The sequence below is a fragment of the Rattus norvegicus genome, chromosome 1 (assembly GCF_036323735.1).
Source record: "Rattus norvegicus strain BN/NHsdMcwi chromosome 1, GRCr8, whole genome shotgun sequence".
NCBI lineage: Eukaryota > Metazoa > Chordata > Mammalia > Rodentia > Muridae > Rattus > Rattus norvegicus.
The window spans coordinates 206,415,770-206,427,860 of NC_086019.1; positions in this window are offsets into that span (position 1 = coordinate 206,415,770).

The following is a 12,091-nucleotide window of genomic DNA, read 5'->3' on the forward strand; positions in this document are numbered from 1 at the left end:
TGTGAGAGGGAGCAGCCTATTGTGGGTAAGTCCTGGGTTGGATAAGAAAGCAAACTTGGCAAGCCCTGGAAAGCAGGCCCATAAATAGTGTTTCTCCATGTTTTCTGATTCAGTTCCTGACCCTTAGGTTCCTTCCTCTGCTTGATTTCCTGACTTGGATTCCCTCAATGTTAGAATATGGTCGCAACATGTAAGCCAAATAAACTCTTTCCAAGCAACTCAGGCTGCTGTTGGTCATGGTATTTAACACAGTTATAGAAAGCAATTAGGACACCATCCAAGCCAAATAAGAAGGCCTCCAATCCCACCTAGGATGACAGCCATGGGGCCAGACTAGCCTCAGTCTCATATTGTTCTGTCTACACAAAAATTTCTAGAAGTCTAATAATAGACTTGCCTCTTCTCCCTAGTATCACCCAATCCAGACAAAATCCCACTTCTCACACCCTTTCCCATATGTACCTGTGCTGTCTTTTTTATTGGGAAAACAACAATCTTGGTGTTACCCAAAGGAACACATGAACACAGTGAAAGAATTTGGGAGGGTGATTTCTTTTTGCAAAAAGAGTTTTCCAGAACCCAAACAGGGATATTGAACACACCTACCAAAATGCTTCTGCTCCTTATTCTTCACATGAGAATTATTCCATTGGTGGGAGCTCATCCTCACATTCTGATGCAATTAGCTAATAAATTCAAAGGGGGGAAAGGGAATTCTGGGAAACAGAACTTTTATTGGGATGACTAGTTTTGACAGAAAAAAGGTTTTCTTTTATTTATTATTTGTTATATTTTACTTATTTTGTGTATGTGCTTGCATTCTTGTCTGTTGTATGACAGTCTTATGAATTAAGACATTCTTTCATGAGCTTTAGGAGGTCTTATAACTGGGAAAATAGAAACTTTATTCTTACAGTTCATCCCCAGCAGTATAAAAAGGACTAAGTAACTTCTGGGAGAGGAGACTCTTACCAGCTGAGCCGCAATGGAGAAAGAAGAGGATTCTTGGATTGTTGAGCCACCCAGAAGTTGTTTAGAGAGCTCCAAGATTTCATCCTTTGTGTTGGGGTGGGCTTTTCAGTGATGCAATTGATTTTGAGTCATCTTTGATCCTTATAACTAATCCATCAACTATATTGCTGTAAGTAACCTCAATAAAAACTCATCAGTTCACCAAATTGGACTTGGGTTCAATTGTAACTTTGGTCTCTATTGGGTTCTTTTTCTGGTGCAAGCAGAGAGATGTGTGTGTGTGTGTGTGTGTGTGGGTGTGTGTGGGTGTGTGTGTGTGTAAAAATTTGTCCCCCACAACAGTGTCTATCTGTCTGTGGGTGGATGTTTACCGTAGTGCATGTGTACGTGTATCAGAGGACAATTTATGGGAATTAGTTCTCTCCTTCCACCACAACGGTCCCAGGGATCAAACTCAGGACATTCTTGGAAGTAGGCACCTTTACCATCTTGTCAGCTCACTACACTGCCCTCTTAAAGTCACACTGCAGTTTCCATGATCTGAGTTCTCCTGTGCAGAAGCAAGCCATGACCCTGCTTTGTTCAGCTGGAGGTGTGCTCTTGGAAGTCTTTGGCCAGAGGGCTTTGGCATACCCAAGGCTGGAAATGCCAAGTCCTGTGTGTACGGCTCCCAGAAATGATACAAGTGGCCATCCCATTCTCTTAAATAGACATTTTTTGTCATGACAACTAAATGCCTTTGTCCTTATCTACTCCATTGATTATCCCTCTGCTTGTGCCGAATCCTTTGCCATCCCTGAAGGGAGTTTGTCATGTGATACCAACTCCCAGTGTTTCACTCACCCCAGCAAGGACTGTATTCATGTGCTCATCACTCTGTACTAGAATCCCACTCCAAAAGTCTGTTTCCTGGGACCACTTCTGCTACCAATTACTGTGTTAGTCGGGATCCCAGTAGGGAACAGATGGTACGCTCAAAAAGATAATTAATGGGGCCACTCCGTCCTGGCAACCACAAGTAATATGCTGATAAAACACCTAGAAAAATCAGCAGATCTAAGGGGCTGTCAGTGAATTGAGGTCACAGGGCAAATGTCTCTTCCAGATAGACTAGAGAGACAGAGCAGAAACCACAGCAGAACTACCTGGCACCTAGTTGATGAAGTGCAGCAGACTCGGCATCCCAAGAGGACCCAGTGTGAAGCTACATGCTCTATGGGACTCAGCCCCAAGGGCTGTACCAAACCCTTTCAGGGAAGATCTAAGAAACACCTCTCAGGAATGCACAATAGACAGAGAAGGCCTGCCCTCAAGAGAGATGAGGTTTACCAGCACTAACCAAACCAGAGTATCATCACTCCAACTGATCTGGTACAAATTCTGCTCTGCCTAGTTTCCCACTCTAGAAAGGAGACACTCAATTTCAGATCTGTCTGTCTCATACAACCTGAAGTTGTGTGGAACCCCAAGAAGCTCTGACAAGGTTGCCTCTTGGCAATGGGTCAGCTTTTCCACAGAAGATTACAGAGTATACCAGAGAGCAGAAGACACCACCATGCAGTGGGGGAGGGGAACATCAAAACCAGACTCAGATACGGTAGGAATGTTGAAACAGTCAGAATGAGAATTCAAAACAACTATGGCTAATACTCTCAGGGCTGTAACAAGACACCGGGAAACCTGAAAGAGAGGTGGAAAAGGTAGGCAGAGAGATGAGAAAGAATCAAAAGAAAATGACACACAGAGGGAAAAAAATGCCATGAAGATGAAGATTGCCCTTGTGAGCTCATTAATAGACTGGACATAGCCAGGGAAAGGAGCTCTGACCTCCACAATGTATTGGTAGAGACTTCTAAATGGGAAAAGCAGAGCAGAGAGATCCAACTAGAACAGAGGAGATGAACAGAGAGCTATGTGGGCAATTGAGAAGGTGGTTACTTCTGATGGGAATACCAAGCGAAGGAAAAAACAGGGAGACGAACAAAAGCAACATCAGAAAGAAGCACATGGTTGGGAATTCCCTCACATTATTGTTAGATGTCAAACGCAAGGTACTGGAAACTCAGGAAACATTAGGCAGAATGAACGTAAAACAAATCCAAAGAGACATTTTCCAAAATCCTTGAAAGAAGAGGGAAATGTTTCACACTGAAATCAAAGGTGGTAATTATTTACAGCTCTGTTTCAGAAATTGTACAAGTAAAACAGTGACGAGGAGTGAAATGTTGAGAGACATGGCAACCTCCATGTTGAGGTTGACTATGTCCTTAAAGACCCTCACAAAGCAACAGGGACACACGCAGTGGACCCGCCCTGCCAGGAACACTGAAAAAAGTTCTTCATCCCCCTTTTAGCTTCGTTTAGTTGAGTTTTGAAGTGCTGGGGTCTAAACCTGGTTTGCATGCATGGGAGACAAGCACGATACCAACTGAAATATATTCCCAGCCCCAAGGTCCTGAAGCAAGCTCTTCTGATAAAGTCAGTAACTCAGACCCGTATAAAGGAAGAACGCCAGAGAAGAAACTAGTGAAGGCAAAATAAAAAATGTCAATTTTCCTCATTTCTAGTTGACATTTAATTTAAGTCAGAGGGGAGCTGGAGAGATGGCTTGCTGATGAAGAGCACTGGCTGCTCTTCCAGAGATCCTAAGTTCAATTCCCAGCAATCACATGGTGACTCACAACCATCTAAACATGTGATCTGACACCCTCTTGTCATATGCAGGTGTACATGGAGATAGATCACCCAAATACTTAAAATTGTAAATAAATACGTCTTTAATTTAAGTAAGAGTTGCCATTCCGGGGTTGGGGATTTAGCTCAGTGGTAGAGCGCTTGCCTAGGAAGCGCAAGGCCGTGGGTTCGGTCCCCAGCTCCGAAAAAAAGAACCAAAAAAAAAAAAAAAAAAAGAGTTGCCATTCCTGGTGATACATACTGGTAATTCTAGCTCTTGAAAAAAAAAATCTTTGAGAAAGATTGTGAGTTCAAGGTCAGGAAGGAAGGAAGAAATGAGGGAAGGAGGAGGAGAAAGAAAAAGAAAAAAAGACAAGACTAGACAAAACCAAAGCATGGGAGGTAAGTTTATTCAAATACACTCATGATGACAGCGTTGAGGATTTCAGCCTATATGTGGTTTTGATAAATGGCACACTGTACAGAATGAATCTTATTGCATTCACACCACCCGTGAAGCTGTGTTTCGTTAGCTGTAAATATTTATCTAACATGAAATATGGGGCAACCACTAAGAGTTTTTCTAAGTATAATTGATATGCATTTTATTTTTCTCATTGTTGTGACAAATACATAACGAAAACAATTTAATGGAAGAAAGAAACTCTTTTGGCTTAAAGTTTAAGTTGAGGAAGGCATTGTGGAAGACATATTTGAAACTGGACAGTTCTCTGCAAACTGCTCTATAATATTTGATTTCTCAAACAGCTTCTATTTATTGGAAATAGGATATATATGTATATATATACATGTATATATATATACGATTTGTATATAAAGAACAGATAAATATTCTAATTAAAAAACAGAACAGTCATTCCTAATACAGTTGGTCCGATAACTACTGTTGAATTCAATATCTGTATTATGTTTGCCAAATGATGATCAGGAAGTCACCTGTGCTGTGACTCATTTGGGAAAACTTGAGCAGTACCTAAGTGTTGGGAAACAATGGGTATGTTGAAAGTGGGTCCACTTAGTAAGCCAAACATAGCAGGGAGATGCCGGGCAGACTGAGGCAACCTGACAGGGCACAGAATAACATGCTGTACCTGAAAAGGTGGGGCTCATGGAGAGGAAAAACAAGTCAGGTGGGCCAGAAAGACAGTTTCCCACCTAGGGGAGGACATTAGAAGTTGTCACAGGCTCAGTGATAAGTTACCACAGATGCTCAGGAGTGGAGAGACGCAAGCAAAAACGTCTCGTAGCCCTAAGTGATCAGGGACTTCCCATGTAGGTGAGTGGGGAGGATGTTCTGTTTAGTTGAACCACTAAAATCCTACCCCATCCAAGTGAGCAGGGAAGGTGTTGCCCTTTACAGGTTGTTGGAAAAGGTGTCTTACAAAGAAGCAGATGAAACCAAGTGAAAGTAAATTTGGCAAGGCAATTTTTACTGCTGCAAAAGCGTGCACCAGGACCCACACCCGATGAACAAGCACACTTCAGGCAGGAAGCTAACCTCGTTTTTATCCTAACCCAAGTAGTGACTGTGTCTCACGCAGTTGGTGAATTGCTGGAGCTCACACCCTGGAATAATTAGCTAAATTCACTGTTAGCACAAAGGGGAAGGGAGTGATGGAGACAAGTTTTAGGAATGTTGGGCATCCTGGGTGAACAGGGACGTGCACAAGAGTTTCACCAGATGGGGATGTTTGTAGAATGTAGACTCTTGTGGGCTAGCCATTGTTGATTTAAAAAAAAAAAGACTTTCTCACAAGGTGAACAGGGAAGAGGCCAGCATATCATGCAGGAGAATGAGGACAATGTCTCCTTATTCTGATGACCAAGGAGGATTCTCTCCCATCATGGTGAGCAGAGATGGTGTCTTTGGCAGGAAAACTATAAAAGGGGGGTGTGGTGAAGGCCAGGAATCCAGCCGAATGCATCTTTGTCCTTAGTGTAGACTCTGTAAGGAATCTCAATTTGAACTTCAGTAACTCCTGTGAATTGCCTTAGGCATCTGATGCCAGTGCCCAGAGCCTCACGGGGATGATCTCTATGTTGCCTGCAGAAGCCTACTGTCTCAGTTGTTTCCAGCCTAGGCTCACAACAGCACGGGTGCCTTCATGTTCATGAGGTGCTGTAAGGATTCAGAGAACCCAGATACTTTTCCTACATATCTTTTTTTTTCTTTGGTTCTTTTTTTCCGGAGCTGGGGACCGAACCCAGGGCCTTGCGCTTCCTAGGTAAGCGCTCTACCACTGAGCTAAATCCCCAGCCCCTTTCCTACATATCTTTAGGTTGCATTATTTTTTGTTGTTGCTGCTGCTGCTTTTAAATTCAGGTTCTCACTATGTAGCCCAGGCTGATCTTATACTCAAGATCCTTAGCCTTCCCAGTGCAGCTGGGATTACAGGCTTGTGACTCCTTGCCTAGATCAGTGGACTTCTTAAATGCTGAAAATGTTGACTGACGTGTTTGAATATTTAATGTGCTCCAGACATTGCTCCCATTCACACCTACCATCTCAGTGAACGGGCAACGCAATCCTGAGGGCTGTGGTTTGGGGTCATTTGCATCAAGCTGAGGGTAACAGATGAAAGATGAAATGTTTACAGTGTCCAAATCCAATAAATGATTCATATTTACACAACTACAAAATATCAAAGGGAATAAAGAAACTATGCTAAATGAATCTCTCTTGTAAATTGAAAGCATAAAGGTAAATCCCAAATGCTTACCAGATACCTCAAGGGGCTCTCAAACTCACCAATAAGAGGAGAAGTTAAGCAGCATTCAGATTCTACCTGTACTTATCAGAATAACAATTAGAAAGGGGGGATGGCTGGGGCAGGTGATTGCTGTGGAGAGGAAGAGCACTGGATGGGAGACAGACGGTATAGGTTCTCTATAGGCTTGCTTAAGGAAGTCAAAAGACACCCCTAACGAGTTCCCTTGGAGTCTGTTTGGTAAACACTCTCACAGGGGCTCACAGGGGAGCATACTTCAGACTGCCTGTTGCACAGTTGTTTGTATAGCAGGAATTGGTAGTTTAATTATTCCTCTTTAGAGAAATGAATAAGCAAACGGTGAATAGATATTCACTGTGGGACGCTGTGCAGCAGGGAGAAGCAACAAAGCAGATGTTTACAGAACAACTTGCAGACTTTTATTTTTTAATCCAGAAAAATAGGTTAGGCAGCAGTTTTCAGGGTATCGGTTATCAGTTTCACCCTGTGAAACAAGCAGCAAGTGATGAGTACCCTATAACTGTCTCTGTGTGCTGCCAGGAGAGTTTCTGGGCTGCAGCACAAAGAAGGGGAACTGAGGCAAAGACCAGAAGTCCCTAAGCCGAGGAGAGCAAAAAGGCTTGACTCTTCAGCGGACAGAACCAAGAAGGAGAGATCTGCACAGAGAACAAGCAACAGAGAGCCATGGAGACTCTGAGATGCAGGACAGATCAAGACAGGCATCTCGTGCAGCTGCTTCCGGAAAGAAATGGACTTAACACCCTGAGCTCATCAGGGGCAGCAAAAGCTTCTCCACTGTCAGTCAGAACAAGAGACCACATAGCTATCAGGATGTTGTAGAAAGAGCCTCAAAGGGGAAACAGGGACCTTCCCAGGGGCGTGTGGCTCGTTTCATAAAAGAAGATAAAAAAATCCTGGAAGTTTAGTCACTAGTTTCAGAGGTAAATATACTTGAAGTCAAAATTGATGGAACCACAAGAAATAAAACAAATACCAAGTTATACCTGGAGATCTTTATACCCCTTTTTTAGTACTCAAGAGAAAAGTAAAAATGTAGTGAGGGTGTGAAAGACTCTGTCACCCAACTAATGTTTATTTTTTAAAAGTTGCTTCACGTGTTAGACAACAACAGAATATGTAAGTTACATATCAAACGTTTACAAAATAGGCTATATTTTTGGACCAGAAAACAAGTCTGAATTTATTAAAATAATAAAAGGTATGCTTTCTGACAAACATGGAATTAAACTAGAAACCAGAGCACAAGAGAAGAGAAGTCTAGGGGTGCAAAAACGGCTCAGAAATTGAGAGTGTTTCCTGCTCTGGCAAAGAATCTGAGTTCTGCTCACAGCACCCATGACAGGTAGCTCACAATTGTTTGTAACCCCTTTTTTGGCCTCCTTGGGTACTATACTCACACATATAACCACCCACAGACATGCTTATATACACACAACTAAAAATAAAATAAAAATCTTTGAAATGCCCTTGCATCCATTGCAGACAAAACAATGTCCAAAATGAGTAACAAGATTCAGGGAAGTGGATGACTGCCAAGCTTTGCAAAGATAAGGCAGGCAGTCCTCCATAATTCCTGCTTCACAGGAAAGCCTGCCATACGCTGGGCCAGAGGCTGAAGACAGCGCTCCTATGACTCAGAGAGATTCCGGGGCACTGTCCCGGAAGCCAGCTTTCTCCGTCATTTCAACAATGTTGGAAGCGGCTTGCTTTACACTTCCTGCGTACTCTAGTAATGTTTATCCCTTCTCAGGTCTCTGATGGGGTCGAAGACTAGACAGTCTCACAATTAAGCTTAAATTTTTAGGATTTAGAAAAAATGTTATAAGTTATGATAGAAAATGTCACACATTATGATAAAAAATGATTTGAGTACAGAACTCTAACTCATCAAGATAGATAGATAGACAGATAGATAGATAGATAGATAGATAGATAGACAGACAGACAGACAAATGAGCGCTCTCTCCAAAGTTTCCGAATACAAATGGACTAGACATTGTGAGTGTAGTTCTTACCTGATGGTTTTCATAATTGTTAGTATTGTATATCATTTACTGATGCAAGAGAGAGAGCCTGTTATTGGTCTAAAGGGGGGAAATGTAGAGAGAATCTCTTATAAACATTACCTGTCAAAGCTGATGGCCAATGAGCTGGGGCAGGAAGTGGGAGGTGGGACATTGACGGGGAGAGAGAGCATTCTGGGAAGTAGTAAGAGATAAAAGAGAGACTTGGGGAGGGCAGTGAGAGGCGAGAGGGGAAGCAGACCTAGGAGATGAGGAGATGGACTGAGGAGAGAGCTGGAGGAAACAGATGTAAATGAGCAGGTAGATGAATTCAGGAAGATGCTGAGGAAGATACTGAGAAAGAAGTGGGCTGGGACTGAAGAGGTAACTAACCAAGTGGTAGACATAGAATAGTTTAAATGGTTAAATAAGTTAAGAGCTCGTCATGGAGGAAGCCAAAGCTTGTGGCCTAGGCATTTACTTATTAAAACAATATCTCTGGAAATATTTTTTTAAAAATAGATCTTGAAATTTTTATGTTTGTGGATTAAATATAACCCAAAAAACCCCATGCTTCAGTGATGAAGTTAAAAGAGGAAATCTCACAGTCCTTTGTAGTAAATAAAATAAAGAATATAATGCCTTGTAGAGTGAAGGTGAAACAGTATTTAGGGCAAACCACAGCACTAAATATCTACATTAGAAAAGAAAGAAAGCATCATTTTCCTTTGTACATCAGTAGAAAACTAATTTTAAATAAGCAAGGTAGGGAAAGGAAATATATAGGTGATAGAAGAAATCAACCAAATCATGCATCTTGGGAAGACAAGTGAAGTTAATATACATCTGACCCATTGGGAACAAAAGCCAGAAGACACAAGTTATTAATACCAGGCATGAACAAGGAGACATCACTACAGCTAAATAGAGTTCAAACTCACAAGCAATGTCAGCGACAACTTTCATTGAGGTAAATACAACAAAATTCAGCTAATCCTTTGTTGTCATTGCTTTATTTTGGAACAGGGTCTCATGAAGACCAGGCTGTCTCCTCAAAATCCTTATATAGCCAAGAATGGCTTTGAACTCATGAACTGCCTGTGTGCACCTTCTGGGTGCTGTGATTACAGGTTTGTGCCACCAGACAAATTCTGTGAAAGAGGCAAATGACTAAAGTTTTCCGAAAGGGAAAATTGACAGCCTGAACAGTCAGTCCTTGCTTATTAAAGAAATCTAAAACGTTTCCACTGAGAAACCCCAGGCTCAAATTGCTCTCCTGGTAAGTTCTAGAAATAGTTTGGGAAGAACATCTGTTCTACAGAATGTAGTAGAGAGAACACTTTCCAATCCATACTATGAGCCAGGAGGCCAACTTTGCTTGTGAACTAGATGCAAAGCTATTGTTTTTGAGATAGGGTCTTGTTATGCTTTCCAGGCAAATATTCTTGCGGTATATTTCAGGTTGGCCTTCACTTGCCTTGGATTTCCAAATGCTGTATCACAGGTATCTGTTGCTACAGATAACTAGACAAAAGATTTTAACTGAAATTGCCAGGATGTACACCTTTAATCCCAGCCTGTAGGAGGCAGAGACAGGTGGATCTCAGTGAGTTCAGCCTTGTCTACCTAGTGAATTCCAGGCCAACCAGAGCCACATAGTGAGGCCCTGTCTCAAAAGAAAAGGAAAAACAAAAAGAAGAAAGAAAGAAAGAGAGAGAGAAAGAAAGAAAGAAAGAGGGAGGGAGGAAGAAAGAGAGAGAGAGAGAGGAAGGAAGGAAGGAAGAAAGAAAGAAAGAAGGAAGGAAGGAAGGAAGGAAGGAAGGAAGGAAAGAAAGAAAGAAAGAAAGAAAGAAAGAAAGAAAGAAAGAAAGAAAGAAAGAAAGGCAGGCATGTGGGACTGGAGAAATGGCTCAGCGGATAAAAATACCAAAGACCTGGATTTGGCTCCTAGCACCCACTCACAATTACTTTTAGTTCCAGTTTCAGTGTATCCATTGTTCTCTTCTGGCCTCTGAAAGCACCAGGTTTCAGAGTGTTCATACATACATGCAGGCAAGCCACTCATACACATATAAATAAAAAATAAACAAATCTTTAAAAAACGGAAACCAGGGTTGGGGATTTAGCTCAGTGGTAGAGCGCTTGCCTAGCAAGCGCAAGGCCCTGGGTTTGGTCCCCAGCTCCAAAAAATAGAAAAGAAAAAAAAAAAAAAAACCCGAAACCTTTTTAAAACATGGACTGGAGAGACTCAGACTCAGAGGTTAAGAGCACTGGCTGCTCTTCCAGAGGTCCTGAGTTCAATTCCCAGCAACCATATGGTGGCTCACAACCATCTGTAATGGAATCCGATGCCCTCCTCTGGTGTGTCTGAAGACAGCGATGGTGTACTCACATACATAAAATAAAATAAATCTTAAAAAAAAAAAAAAAAAGGACAGAACATGAGCACAGAGCAGTTTCTACCTCAGGGATACCAGGTGATTTTCATCTAAAATCATCTCTCACACAACACACTAAAACAGAGAAAAGGAGGAGCATCAGCTGAAGGGATGCAGGAAGATCTTCAGAGGACAGAAAGAAAAGCTCCCCAACCTGTTTGGTAGTTAACTCTTTGTAGAGTAGGAATAGAAAGAAACCCCCTGAGCAACAACAAAGCAGGTGCCAGCGGATGAAGGACAGTGCTCCCGAGTCCTGGATCACCCTGTGAGTGCTCCCGGGTCCTGGAGCACCCTGTGAGTGCAATTTCACAGGCAAGAACATATGTGGGAAAACCTACCAAAGTTATTAGAAATAATTAGTGAATTTTACCAATTACCAGGCTTTAAGTAAAAATGCTGCTGTATTCCTATAACAGTAATATTCAGAAATTAAACTTATGGGTACAATTTTTAATAATATCAAGGCTGACCATGGCTCCGCAGGTGAAGGTGCTGACTGCTAAACCTGATAACCTGAGTCCAATCCCCAAGGCCCACAAGGTGGGAAAAAGATGACTCAGAAAAGTTGTCATTTGACCTCCACCACATGCTGTGGGACACAGTTACAAAACACACACACGCGTGCGCGCGCACACACACACACGCACACATGTACACACACACACACGCACACACATACACACACACATGCACACATGCACACAAATGAATAAATGCAAATTTTTAAAAATTAAAGAGGATAAAAAGACATCCAGAAACAAGAAAATATTTGCAAATTACCAATCAGATAAAGGATTTTTATGCAGAATGTACCAAGAATTCTTTATACCCAATAGCAAGAAAATCAAGAGCGTAGCCAAATGGGCAAAAGTTGTGGACAGAAAAGAACTGTGCATAGGGGCACACACTTATAATCCCAGCACTGGGGAGGTAGAGGCAGGAGGATCATCAGTTCAATGTCATTCTCTGCTGAATGTCTCTCAAGCTGTGGATAAGTATTCCATTTAGTGGCTTGGTCCAGCCTCATTCATCCAAGCCCAGATTTGAATGGTAGCACTAGCAAATGTGGCTACTTCTGACACAAAACTATCCCTGCTTCCTCTTGTGTCTCTGGGAAGCCTCAGAAGTCCCATCTTCCTCATATCAGAATTGCTCCTTTGTTTTGGCACTCAGGTTTCTAAGGCTGGTAATCTCAACAAAGCCATGCTGCGGGATGTGTCATGTTTGTCCCAAA